We start from the raw sequence: 14,545 nt of genomic DNA, 5'->3' as shown, positions 1-14,545 counted from the left end.
TCACTATCTCTATGGATCCCTGAGCCCTCAGAGATCCAAATACAAATGGTATAATCTTATCCAAGTACTGTTCCCCAAAAGTCTGCAATTCTTGGATTTTATTTCTCTGGGTCTTGATTAACTCCTATGACTGAATCACTTTCTATGTATTATTTTCTTGATGTGTAATAGGGCTTAGCTGTTATGAATTTACAATAAGTGTTATTAATCAAACTCATCTTCCTTTCTCCTTGTCTTCAGAAATCTTGGGGACACTACCAACAGGCAATAATAGCCAGTGAGAAACAAAATACTAATTCATTAAGCATTGAAAAAGCACTTCACACTTCAGTGTAATGCTCTGTTATAAAAGTTATTTGGTAAAATACGTTAATAAGCCAAAAGCTGCTGAGGTGATGCTCATGGTAAAGAACCTGCCTTCCAATGCAGGAGACGTGAGACTCTGGTTTGATCCCTGGGTTGGGAAGATCCCCTCTAGGAGGGCACAGCAAACCACTCCATTATTCTTGCATGGAGAGTCCCACGGACAGAAGAGCCTGGCAGGCTACAGTCCATAGTGTTGCACAGAGTCAGACATGACTGAAGCGACTTAGCATGCACACATGCATGGTATAAGCCAAAGACCTCAGCCTTGCCGCTTTTATTTTCTCCCCACCTAGACCCTAAAGAATAACCTGACCCTACAAATCCATCTACCAGAGATAGATAAGCCATAAATAGAAGTTAGGATGGTGGGGCTTACCTTGAAGAGGCAATGACATGAGCCTGATATAAAATTTTATTAAAATTACATTTAAAGAGGTCATTGACTTACTCTCTTAGTTGTTTAATTTTTTCAGTGCTGGACAATCTTCTTCCCCGGTTATCTATTATTTCTCCCCATTACCTAAAATAAGTAAACAAACAAACAAGTTTTTAAGATATTTTCCCAAAAAACAGGAAATGCCTGTTAGCACTGGACCTGATTTATCATGCAGTTTATTTTTAGAAATAATGAAATCATTTTGGAAGATTTCCAATGGAAACTATTAGAAATTATAGAAAAAGTTGCAAACGTTCATATAGTGCCAATACGTTTTCATGGTAAACATACAGTCTTTTCAATAAAGAATGCTGGAAAAATCTGAATATCCATGTGCAAAGGAATGAAGGAGTACTTTTACCTTATAAACAAAAATTAACTCAGAATGGCAAACTCTAGAAGAAAACATAGAAAAGTTTGATGACATTGGGTTTGTATAGGCAACAAAATAAAACAATTAATTGGGCTGCCTCAAATTTAAAATTTTGTGCATCAAAAGACATTATCAACAGAGTGAGAGGCAACCCATGAAATGGTAGAAAATATTTCCAAATTATACATAAGAGATTAATATATAAAGAGCACCTACAACTCAACAACAATTTGATTTTACAAATGGACAAGCGACTTGAATAAATAAGGAGATATGCAAATAGCCAATAAGCACATGAAAGAATGTTTAACATCACTAACCATTAGGGGAATGATCCTCAATTATGATGGATATTATAAAAAATATCACATATTATTACATATACTATTATATAATATTATAAATTATATATTATAAAATCCTCACCAATTATTGGTGAGAATGTGGAGAAAACAGAACCCTCTTGCTCTGTCTTTTTCTTATATATATTTTTGCTATGAGTAACAATGTATGTTGGAAGTGGGGTGTGCTCCATTTTGTAGCAAACATTATGCAAAGATTGAGAAATTAGAAAGCCATAGTTTTGTGAGGTTTTAGCAATATATGTTGGAAATCATGGCATTGCACTATGGGTGTCTGAAGGCTCAGTGTCAGGGAGTACCAAAAGATATATCTTTATCTATATATCTATATATGTATGTATATATAATGATATACACATAACATAAAATATGTTTTATGTTTGACTCTTTGTGACATCATGGATTATAGCCTGCCAGGCTCCTCTGTCCATGGAATTTTCCAGGCAAGAATACTGGAGTGGGTTGAGAATGTGGAGAAAGTGGAACCCTCTTGCTTTTGATGGGAATGTAAAAAGGTGCCACTACTATGGAAAACAATTTTTCTAAAAATCTAAACATGGAATCACCATATGATCTGGCAATCGCACTGCTAGGTTTAAACCCAAAAGAACTTAACGCAGGTACTCGAACATTTGTACATCCATGCTCATGGCAACATTATTCACAAGGCCAAAAGGTGGAAGCAACTCAAGTGTCCATTAATACATGAACTGATTACAAAAAAAGTGGCCTCTACATCCAATGGAATATTTTTCAACCGTAAAAAGGAAAGGAATTCTGATGCATATTAAAATATAGATAGACCTTGAAGCTCAGAAGGATATATACTGTATGATCCTACTTATATGAAGCAACTTAACTATTCTAAGTCATAGAGACAGAAAGTATAATAGAATAGTGGTTGTCAGGGGCTGAGGTAAAGGGAGGATTAGGAATTTTTAGATTCAGCTGGGAAGTTGAACATGTTACGGAGATGCATGGTAACAACGGCTGTACAACAGTGTGAATGTACTTAAGGCCACTGAATTGTATGGCTGAAAATGGCCAAAATGGCTAATTTTATGTTAAGCTTATATTACTATATATATATATATATATATATATATATATATATATATATATATATATATATATATATACACACTTCTATAATGGGTTTCCCAGGTAGCACAGTGGTAAAGTATCCATCTGCCAATGCAGAAGATGCAAGAAACACAAGCTCAATTCCTGGGTCAGGAAGATTCCCTGGAGTAGGAAATGGCAACCCACTCCAGTATTCTTGCCTGGAAAATTCCATGGACAGAGGAGCCGGGCAGGCTATAATCCATGATGTCACAAAGAGTCAAACATAAAACATATTTTATGTTATGTGTATATCATTATATATACATACATATATAGATACATAGATAAAGATATATCTTTTGGTACTCCCTGACACTGAGCCTTCAGACACCCATAGTGCAATGCCATAATTTCCAACATATATTGCTAAAACCTCACAAAGCTTTGGCTTTTTAATTTCTCAATCCCTGCATAATGTTTGCTACAAAATGGCAGCACACCCCCACTTCCAACATATATTTTTAAGCATAGCAAAAATATATATAAGAAAAAGACAAGAAAGAACTCCATTTTATTTATATCTAACAGACTCAATTGTTTCATTTATTAATTATACTAATATTTTTCAAACATGTATAATATCTGGAAAAAAACATTAATCACAACTACCAATCAGCTTATACTCTAGAGGTGAGACGGGCAATATTAAAAGTAAATAAACTCAGAACTGGCTACGTTAGCTGCAGGGTCCAATACCAACTGAAAACACAGGGCCCTTGTTCAAAAGTTATTAAGAATTTCAAGATGGTGCAAGCAGAGCATAAAACCAAGCCTGGGGCTATGAAACTGGTCTTGTGTGAGCTGATATTCAGTGTTAGAGTGTATATAATAAGTGTGAAAAATGGAAAGACAAAGCATGAAAGACTGACATAAAGTAAGAAGTTTCACACTTTTAGAGAAGGTGAAGAGGAAAGGCCTCTCTGTAAGAAGATCTAAAAAGAAGAGTAGGATAGAGCCATGAGGCCATCTGGGGAGAAGCCTTCTTGGCAGAGGGCACAAAGCCCCAGGATAGAAACATACCTATGGCCAGCCTTCCTAAGAAATAGGCTGGAATGGAGAGAGACACTAGAAAAATATGAGCCCAAAGACTTCTGGGGTCGGGGAGAAGATGATATGGCAAAGGTCATCTAGGTCCTCTGAAGTTCTTTTCCATTAACTGTGAGTGACAGCAGACCAAGCCCCACATACCCAGGGTGCGTGTACATCTCTGCTTCTCACAGGGAAAGCTAAAATACTTGCATTTTACCCTAGTTTATCTTCTCCCTTGATCTTGAAAGAAGAGGAAATGGAGAAGAGATATATATTGAGTTCATTTTAAAAGTTTGAAATCAATAAATTGAATTCATCAAAATCTCTCAAATATTATCATTTAGACTATACCATATCTTTCATATGGGGTGACACAGGCCCCACACACGCCTCCTGGTTCTCAGGACAGTGATCTGACTCATTCTCCTCTCCCTAACCCCACCTGAAACATTCACAAACAGCCCTGTAAGCTTAATGACCAATACAGTGGTTGCTCTGTTTCTAAACTCATACTATCTAAATAACAGTCTTTCCTGAAACAAAATTTCCTTGGAAATGTATCTTTAAAGTAAAACTCTTTTTAGCAGGATAGAGCACCTATTTGTAGAACTTTCTCAGCAGATAAAAATTTGTAACTGCTAACCACATATTAAGTTGCCATACTAACCATTTTATATGTATATTCAGGAATATTTATTGAATAAAATTTCTACCAACTGCAAGCCATTTCCCTGGTGGCTCAGTCAGTAAAGAATCCACCTGCAGTGCAGGAAACCTGGGTTCGATCCCTGGATCAGAAAGAGAAGAGAAGGTAATAGCAACCCACTCTAGTATTCTTGCCTGGGAAATCCCAGGGACAGAGGAGATGGGCAGGCTACAGTCCAAGTAAACCACCAACCACTCATGTTAAGCTTTATGCAGAAGACAGTGATGGAGAAGACATTATTCTTTCACACAAGGAGCTCCCACTGGGATGCAGGGGAGCAGATAGTTGCCCAGACTGCTAGAAGGAGGGAGCCAAGGACAAATTAGAGACAGAGTATTTGGAGAATCCAGAAAAGCAGAGATGACATTCAATTGGAGAGTATAAAGTTTCATGGGGATGTGGCAGGTATGGCGCCATCATGTAAGGTATATTTTCTACTCCTCATCCAACTGGTGGCAAAAAGAAGAGAAAGTAGGAAATACAGAGAAAGAGGAATAGGAGGACATAATGAAAGGATAGAAAAATGGGAAGAAATACTTGAGGAGAAGAAAAGGAGGGTGCAGAAATCTTACAGAAAAAAAATAGTACTTGAGAAGACATATGTAGGAAAAACCAAATGGGAAAGATAAAAGAAACAGAACAGAGAAAAGCGAAAGAATGTGAAAAGGCTGAGGGAAGAAGCATTAGAGAACAAGATAGTGAGATTAGAGAGAGAATCCTGAAAGTGAGGCTGTGCTTGTAAGATGATGAAATGCTAAATCATGCATCAAAATGTGTCAGGCTATGAACCTTTGTCCAGGAAGTTTCCCTGAATACGGACCCTTGAGTCTCATATCTTAATTTCCATCTACTTCTAGATCCACTCAGATCAGCATCTCTTTCAATTTTGCTTTTCTTCGACATAGCAGCAACAAACACTTTCGCTCACTTTGCTTAGAAAACTCTCAGGGTCAAATCTCAAAAATCTGAACCCCAAAACAGTGTGGGTTTCGTTGGATGGTTGTTGCTTGTTTAACAGCCACAGAGCCTCTGCACAAAGGCCCTTGCAAACAGGGCTAGGAATCAAGAACACTCTCACTTGCCCTGAAGCTACCCAGAGAGTCTAGAACTGAAACTTTCCCAGAGACTTCTTCGTATACAAATAGTGTTAAATTTGAAACCAGCAGCTGTGCGCTCTAACCGCTTTCTCTTGCATGATTTATTCCAACTGCACTTCTTAAATAAAACTTTCATTTTAGATATGGAAATAGATTTCCTTCCTGAACAACTTGTTCTTCTAGAAATAAGTGTTGAGTCAGATACGTGACAATGATTCTTCCAAAAGAAATATGCTCCATAAACAGCGCCTTCCTATTTGCAGTTGACTCATGTTCCTCTGTGCTGGGAAAGCTGCTTCTTCCACATTTTGGGGATGAAGAGGAAGTGTCTCATCGAAACAGAATCAAAGAGCTGTCTGAGGACTGAGAATTGCCTATGGGGCAATTTAAAATGTTTTTTAGAAGCAGGAAAACGCGATTCAAGATATCAGTAGTCACTTAAAACTGGTAGCTCCATCCACCACGTCTCACAGATGTAAGAGTTAAAGTATCTTTCAAAGTCATTAGTCTGGAAAGAGTAATTTTCACCTCAGAATTTGCTTTGTCTTATGTCTCCTAGAACAGTCTTTGCTTTTGCGACTTTATAATAAATGAAAGTCACTCTTTGTGAACATTTTCCCTACAGCTCACATTATGGTAAGCACTCTACCTAAGCTTTATCATTTTATCCTTACAACAGTCTTAAAAGGAAGGCATACTGATCTTCACTGAACAGACCAAGACACTGAGAATCAGGGGATTCATCTACCAGTAAAAGCCAGAACTTAAATTAGGACCCTGATTAGGTTACTCCAAACATTAGGCACCTAAACCATTATCCTATGTGGCCTCTAAAGGAAGCCCCCTTCTCGGAAAATGTGTTCAGCGCAGTAAGCTCCCAGAGAGAGTCAATTCCTAGGCACGTTGATAAGAAGTCCAGCGGTCCCCAAGGAGAAAGGAGTCTGGAATTCTCAAGGAGGAGGAAAGGACAAACTTTTTTGTCTACATTCCTTCAGTTCAGTTCAGTTCAGTTCAGTTGCTCAGTCATGTCCAACTCTTTGTGACCCCATGAACCGCATCACACCAGGCCTCCCTATCCATCACCAACTCCCAGACTCTACCCAAACCCATGTCCATTGAGTCCATATGCTGTCTAGGTTGGTCATGACTTTCCTTTCAAGGAGTAAACGTCTTTTAATTTCAGACTATATTCCTTAGTCTTAGTCAATTGCACAACTCAGTTTAAACTCTGTACTAGGGATTATACAACAACAATGTAACCTGCTTGAGGACAGTCTCTGGAAAAAACCTTCTGGTTAATCCTATTATCTTAAAATGTAAATTTTGAGAGTGGGTCTAGTAAGGTCTCTCCACTAGGAGCCAGCTAGTGGGCTGGCTCAGGGAATCAGGCTCCTGAGGCATCATCCATTGACAGAGTTTGTTTCATGAAGCATGAAAAAACTGAGGAGGAAAAGTCCAAACAAAGCACTTGAAAGAAAGTCAAAGACAGCAGATGGTAAATAGATGTAATAGGACCAAAACCCAAGTTTAAAAACTATATATAAATTTGACACAAATAGGAACAGGTTAGATACAAGTGGGGATGATATGGAGAACTAGTTTAATGCATTTAGATCATCTAGTGTTCAGTTCAGTTCAGTCGTTCAGTCACTCAGTCGTGTCCGACTCTTTGTGACCCCATGAACCACAGCACGCCAGGCCTCCCTGTCCATTACCAACTCCTGGAGTCCACCCAAACCCACGTTCATTGAATCAGTGATGCCATCCAAACATCTCATCCTCTGTCGTCCCCTTCTATTCCTGCCTTCAGTCTTTCCCAGCATTAGGGTCTTTTAAAATGAGTCAGCTCTTTGCATCAGGTGGCCAAAGTATTGGAGTTTCAGCTTCAACATCAGTCCCTCCATGAACACCCAGAACTGATCTGCTTTAGGATGGACTGGTTGGATCTCTTTGCAGTCCAAGGGACTCTCAAGAGTCTTCTCCAACACCACAGGTCAAAAGCATCAATTCTTCGGCACTCAGCTTTCTTCACAGTCCAACTCTCACATCCATACATGACCACAGGAAAAACCATAGCCTTGACTAAATGGACCTTTGATGACAAAGTAATATCTCTGCTTTTTAACATGCTGTCTAGGTTGGTCATAACTTTCCTTCCAAGGAGTAAGCGTCTTTTAATTTCATGGCTGCAATCACCATCTGCAGTGATTTTGGAGCCCACAAAAATAGTCAGCCACTGTTTCCACCGTTTCCCCGTCTATCTGCCATGAAGTGATGGGACTGGAAGCCATGATCTTCATTTTCTGAATGTTGAGCTTTAAGCCAACTTTTTCGCTCTCCTCTTTCACTTTCATCAAGAGGCTTTTTAGTTCTTCACTTTCTGCCATAAGGGTGGTATTATCTGCATATCTGGGGTGACTGATATTTCTCCTGGCAATCTCGATTCCAGCTTGTGCTTCTTCCAGCCCAGCATTTCTCATGATGTACTCTGCATGTAAGTTAAATAAGCAGGGTGACAATATACAGCCTTGACGTACTCCTTTTCCTATTTGGAACCAGTCTGTTGTTCCACGTCCAGTTCTAACGGTTGCTTCCTGACCTCCATATAGGTTTCTCAAGAGGCAGGTCAGGTGGTCTAGTATTCCCATCTCTTTCAGAATTTTCCACAGTTTATTGTGATCCACACAGTCAAAGGCTTTGGCATAGTCAATAAAGCAGAAGTAGATGTTTTTCTGGAACTCTTGCTTTTTCAGTGATCCAGCAGATATTGGCAATTTGATCTCTGGTTCCTCTGCCTTTTCTAAAACCAGCTTCAACATGTGGACTTTCACAGTTCCCGTATTGCTGAAGCCTGACTTGGAGAATTTTGAGCATTACTTTGCTAGCATGCGAGATGAGTGCAATTGTGCAGTAGTTTGAGCATTCTTTGGCATTGCCTTTCTTTGGGATTGGAATGAAAGCTGACCTTTTCCAGTCTTGTGGCCACTGCTGAGTTGTCCAAATTTGCTGGCATATTGAGTGCAACACTTTCACAGCATCATCTTTTAGGATATGAAATAGCTCAACTGGAATTCCATCACCTCCACTAGCTTTGTTCATAGTGATGCTTCCTAAGGCCCACTTCACATTCCAGGATGCCTGGCTCTAGGTGAGTGTGAGTTATCACACCACTGTAATTATCTGGGTCATGAAAATCCTTTTTGTACAGTTCTTCTGTGTATTCTTGCCACCTGTGCTTAATATCTTCTGCTTCTGTTAGGTCCATATCATTTCTATCCTTTATTGAGCCCATCTTTGCATGAAATGTTCCCTTGGTATCTCTAATTTTCTTGAAGAGATCTCTCGTCTTTCCCATTCTACTGTTTTTCTCTCTTTCCTTGCATTGATAGCTGAGGAAGACTTTCTTATCTCTCCTTGCTATTCTTTGGAACTCTGCATTCAAATGGGTATATCTTTCCTTTTCTCCTTTGCTTTTTGCTTCTCTTCTTTTCACAGGTATTTGTAAGGCCTCCTCAGACAGCCATTTTTCTTTTTTGCCTTTCTTTTTTTGGGGGATGATCTTGATTCCTGTCTCCTGTACAAGGTCATGAAACTCCATCCATAGTTCATCAGGTACTCTATCAGATCTAATCCCTTAAATCTATTTCTTACTTCCACTGTATAGTCATAAAGGATTTGATTTAGGTCATACCTGAATGGTCTAGTGGTTTTCCCCACTTTCTTCAAGTTTGCGACAAATGGGTGAATTAGGTTAGCTCAAAGAACATTTTATCCAATGGAAATTAATACTTAATAAAATAGTGGTGTGTCTGAAAGCAGCAAATAGGCAGAAGTTCTGGGAACTGTGATGCTATTTTCATCATCAATTATGAGAAGCAGTATATGCAGTCAGATATATGTAACGCATATGAGCCGTGATGTGGGAAACCAGCATTGAGTCTATTTCTTGCACTGAAGCTTCTATATAGGGTACCTATTCTCTTCTACTTTCTTCAACATATTCAAATTGTACCTTGCATTATTACATCATTTGTAGTTGTATTCTTTCTTTGGTTAAAAAAAAAAAAAAAACGCTATATCCTGGTGTTAAAAAGAAAATTAAAAATATAAAATAATCACCACCATTAACATTTGGTAAGTATTGAACTGAAATAAACAGATCGTGAGATATTTCTCAAAAGTAAGATAAGTTTATGCACAATCTGCAGAGAATGGCAATGAGGTCTTCAACCGTGGCAAGCCATGTGCCAGTCCCTGCACAGCAAAAGAAGAAGAATGCTTTCACAGAACGGAAAAGGAAGTTGGAAGGTCTATACAAGAGAGAGTTCGTGATGCTTTACTGGTTGAGTCTATGCCAGGAAAGAAGAGGAGTCTTTCTTCTTCCTATCAGGCTCTGCTATCATCACAGGGCATGAAAGCTTCCTTTTCTGGTTCCCAACTCTAAATAATTGATGTTTCTGTTTATCAATTTTTTACATAAGTGTTATTTATGCATACACAGAAAGGAAGAGAGGGAAGGAGGAAGAGAGAGAAGGCAGAAGAAAGAAAGAAAAGAAGGAAGGAAAAAAGAGTAGGAGGAAGAGGGAAAAGAAATGAAAAAATAAATCTGTGAAAAATTATATAATTGTATTCATGATAAAACAATTCCCTGGTGGCTCAGCAGTAAAGAATCTGCCTATAATGCCAGAGACACAGGAGATGTGGTTTCAATCCCTGGGTCAGGAAGATGCCCTGGAGAAGGAAATGGCAACCCATTCCAGTATTCTTGCCTGGAGAATTACATGGACAGAGAAGCCTGGTGGTCTACAGTCCATGCGATCACAAAGAGTTGGACACAACTGAGTGACTACCACTTTTCACTTTCATTCATGATAAATAGCTTAGAATTCAGTTAAACTTAAGTGAAACAAAAAGAGAAAATCAATACTCTGTAACAGCCTATCTGGGAAAATAATCTAGGAAAGAGTGGATAATAAGTATATAACTGATTCACCTGAAACTAACAATAACAAATTTACAACACTGCAAATCAACTACGTGAGTGTTAGTCATATAGCCATGTCCGACTCTTGAGACTCCATGGACTACAGCCCACCAGACTCCTCTGTCCATGCAATGCTCCAGGCAAGAATAATGGAGTGGGTAGCCATTCCCTTTTCCAGGGAATAATCCTGATGCAGGGATCAAATCCATGTCTCTCACACTGCAGACAGATTCTTTACCAAACCAACTACTCCAATAAAATCCTTTTTAAAAAGAGCTGGGGAAAGGAAGAGAGCATGAATGGAAATCTAAGGGGGTTACTGAATTTCAGAGAAGTAACTCTTACTTTGATAAAGCCTTCCAGTTCTCATCTTGTCTGACTTTCCTCTCCTTTTATGCTCCAGGGGATTAACGCTGCATGATATTCTTTTGTTGGTAGATGGGATCATGTGACTATCTCTAGCCACTGAGTTGCAGTGGAAGAATGATGTGACTTCCAAGCAAAGCATTCATTTGCCATATATGCCTCTCTAATAGTCTCTTTCCCAACTGTGTTCACACGGAGGCTACATAATTCAGATAGTGTACCTGAAGGACAATAAAATTGAATGGATACAGATGCCTGGACCTATAGCCATTATTGCAACAAGAAGAAATGAAGACTTCTTGTATTCAGCTATTGAGATTTTGCAGATGTATGTTTCTGTAACTTATCCCAGCCATTCCTGAATAATATTCCGCATAAGAAATATCTGGTTCCTAAAACATAGCTCTAAATTTTAGAAAATGATATTAAAAATGACTACCTATCAAAGTGAAAGTGAAAGTGTTAGTCACCCAGTCATGTCCAACTCATTGCAACCCCATGATCTGTAGTCCACCAGGCTCCTCTGTCCATGGAATTCTCCGGGCAAGAATATTGGAATGCACTGCCATTCCCTTCACCAGGGCATCTTCCTGACCCAGGGATCTAACCTGGGTCTCTTGCATTGCAGGCAGATTGTTTACCCTCTGAATCACCAGAGAAGCCCCACCTATCATGGTATCTTTTTTATAAATATACTTTCACAGTTGTTGTATTTTACATCTCTAAGTAAATGGATTAAGAGCCGACCACAAGTGCTTTCAACATGCTTTCTATTTTTTGAGTATCTTGAGGCATGTCTTGTTTCTTTGCATTTTGTCATTCATTAGAGTTTGTTCTTTGCTTGATTGCTTGTTGATTTGATAGTAGGAGCTCAGATGCTTCAGTCCTAAGCTTCTTGAACATCTATAATTGTCTCTTTGTTACCTTTATACTTGAATTGACAACAGGGCTCAAGATACAAATATTAGGTCACACTTTATTTCCCACAGAATTTCCTCAGAATTTATTTTCTGTCTACTTGAGTAAGTGTTAATTTAGAAAGTCTGAGGCCCAAACTTGACACAATTTGCTTTGTCTGCCTCAATGACTACCCACAGAAGCCTTCATTTTACTTTTAAATTTGATATTCTTAAGCTATAAGTTTTAATTTTTCTGTATCAAAATCTTCTGGGAGTTGATGTGCCCATTTGCTCTGCAAAAAACAATGTTTTTTATTTTAGAAGAAATTTTGAGTTTACATAGTTTATTACATCTTATATCATATTTTGACTTTTCCAAGGATATCATTACGTGTATATTATGTCTCTTTTGCCATCCATATCTATGGTCTTTTCTATAATAAGTGTTTTTGATTGTACTCTAATTCACGCTACTTCTACCACGGCTTTCATCTCTCTAATGGATTTTGGTTTTCTCCCATGTTTTTCACCTCCCTTTTAATCCTTATATCTCTTTTCAGAGGTCCTTTCTAAAAGGGAACATCTTGTATGCAATATCCTGGAGACGGCCCAGAAGTTTGTACCTGAACTCTTTCTGGGGTGATTTAGGTGATTTCTGTCTCATATGTTTTTCTACTTCTAAAAGGTTGTCAGTTGCTTTTTCCTTAAGTATATTCTTTCTTTTTATCTGTCTAGTGGTCATCTATCTATTCATCTATATGCCTATCTGTGTGTGTATAAGGCAGAGAAGGAATTTAAACATCCAAAATTCAGATATACAGAAATATCACTTTATTTTGTACAGGTGTCCTCCTACCGGCCTAAGTCTCTCAGTCACAAATACTAGTAAAGAGTATAAAAGAAATGAATTGACAGACTCTCTCCTTGAGCGGCCCTGGAAGAGAAAATGGCAACCCACTCCAATATTCTTGCCTGGAAAATCCCATGGACAGAGGAGTCTGGTGGGCTACAGTCCACAGGGTGGCAGAGAGTCAGACACAACTGAGCATACGCAGAGCACTATCATCTCCATGACTCAGGATCATCTGAGCTCCCCTCCCATCTAGGCCTCAACTTTGGCCTACAAAGACCGTAGGCTCTCGGCACAAACAAAGCTGTCTACCTCCCACACTAAGATACTTGAACAAATTCTAGCATAATTTCTAGCAGCTCAAAACCACGCCTCTGGGATGACCCAGGCCCTCTTAAGCTCCTTCCTGGGAAAGCTTAAAGCTGCAAAATCAATTTACTGATCATCCCAGCCAATATCTATACAGAGATGCTGTCTCACTGCCTCTGTAGGAGTGTAAGAACCCATTTTCAATATGTGCCAGTTAGCAAACCCAGATGGCCTAATCACGTTGACCAACCTCCCAACCCACTTTGTAACTTTAAAGTTCTTCAGCTTTGCTAGAGCCCCCATCATTTCTTCTCCCTTATTTTCCCTGTTATGTGCCCAGTAACCTCTTCAAAGACTGAACTGAGCTCAATTTAAACTTGAATCTCTTCCCTACTGTAGTAGTTACTAAGTAAAATCTTATTTAACAAATGCCTAGCTTTGTTTCTTACTGACAGAACTCAAGCTATATCATATAAGCTATATTATAATAAAACAATATAATTTTATTATAGTATAATAAAATAAAATCTGTCCAGTACTTTGAAAATTCAGTACCATTCCAATAAAAGTCTGAAATGTTTGTATATGTAACTTATCAGATTCTAACTAATACAGAAAATAAAGTTTAAGAATAGCCACTAAAATCTGAAATAATTAAAAGGAATTGCCTTACAAAATATAAACTTTGTCATAAAGCTGTTTTGAATAAGAAATGTGATACTGACACAGGGATGTAAGATGAAACTGATAGGACAGAAGGGAATTCAAAAACCAAACACAGCTACAGGTAAACTTGACATTTGATTAAGAATGACATTACAAATCAATGAGAAAAGAATGAACTATTTAATATATTGACCTGGGACAATTTTTTATCTACATGGGAAAATATTGAATTAGGTTTTAAATTTGCTCAATGCATAAAAATAAAATATTATCATTTATATAAAGTTTTAAATATTAAAAGCTTATCTATTGTTTATGAAAGTGAAGTCGCTCAGTCATGTCCGACTCTTTGTGACCCCATGGACTGTAGCCTACCAGGCTCCTCTGTCCATGAGATTTTCCAGGCAATAATACTGGAGTAGATTGCCATTTCCTTCGTGGGGGATCTTCCCAACCCAGGGATTGAACCCGGGTCTCCCGCATTGTAGACAGACACTTTACCATCTGAGCCACCCGGGAAGTCTATTGTTTACCTTAAACAGATTGCCAATTATTTCCCCAGCAAAGGTGAGTTTATTCAAGAATTGGAATTTGGGGTCCACAGACATGGTGAGCCATTTTTAAGTTTCCACATGGCAAAGGAAGAACACTTTTAAAGAGGGGAAAAGGATGCTGGGATGGCTATAGTAGTCAAAGAGCCGGTAGTTTCTCAACGGATGAATCCTTGTCGGGACTTTTCCCTCCCCTTGGGCTCCATAGGGCATGAAAGCACCCCCTCCTGGTCTCTATCTAATTGAGGTTACTGCTGCTGCTGCTGCTAAGTCGCTTCTGTCGTGTCCGACTCTGTGCGACCCCACAGACGGCAGCCCACCAGGGTCCCCCGTCCTTGGGATTCTCCAGGCAAGAACACTGGAGTGGGTTGCCATTTCCTTCTCCAATGCATGAAAGTGAAAGTGAAGTCTCTCAGTCGTGTCCAA

Source organism: Budorcas taxicolor, chromosome 5 (genome assembly GCF_023091745.1).
Source record: "Budorcas taxicolor isolate Tak-1 chromosome 5, Takin1.1, whole genome shotgun sequence".
In the NCBI taxonomy this organism is placed as follows: Eukaryota; Metazoa; Chordata; class Mammalia; order Artiodactyla; family Bovidae; genus Budorcas; species Budorcas taxicolor.
Note: the sequence above shows the minus strand (reverse complement) of the source record.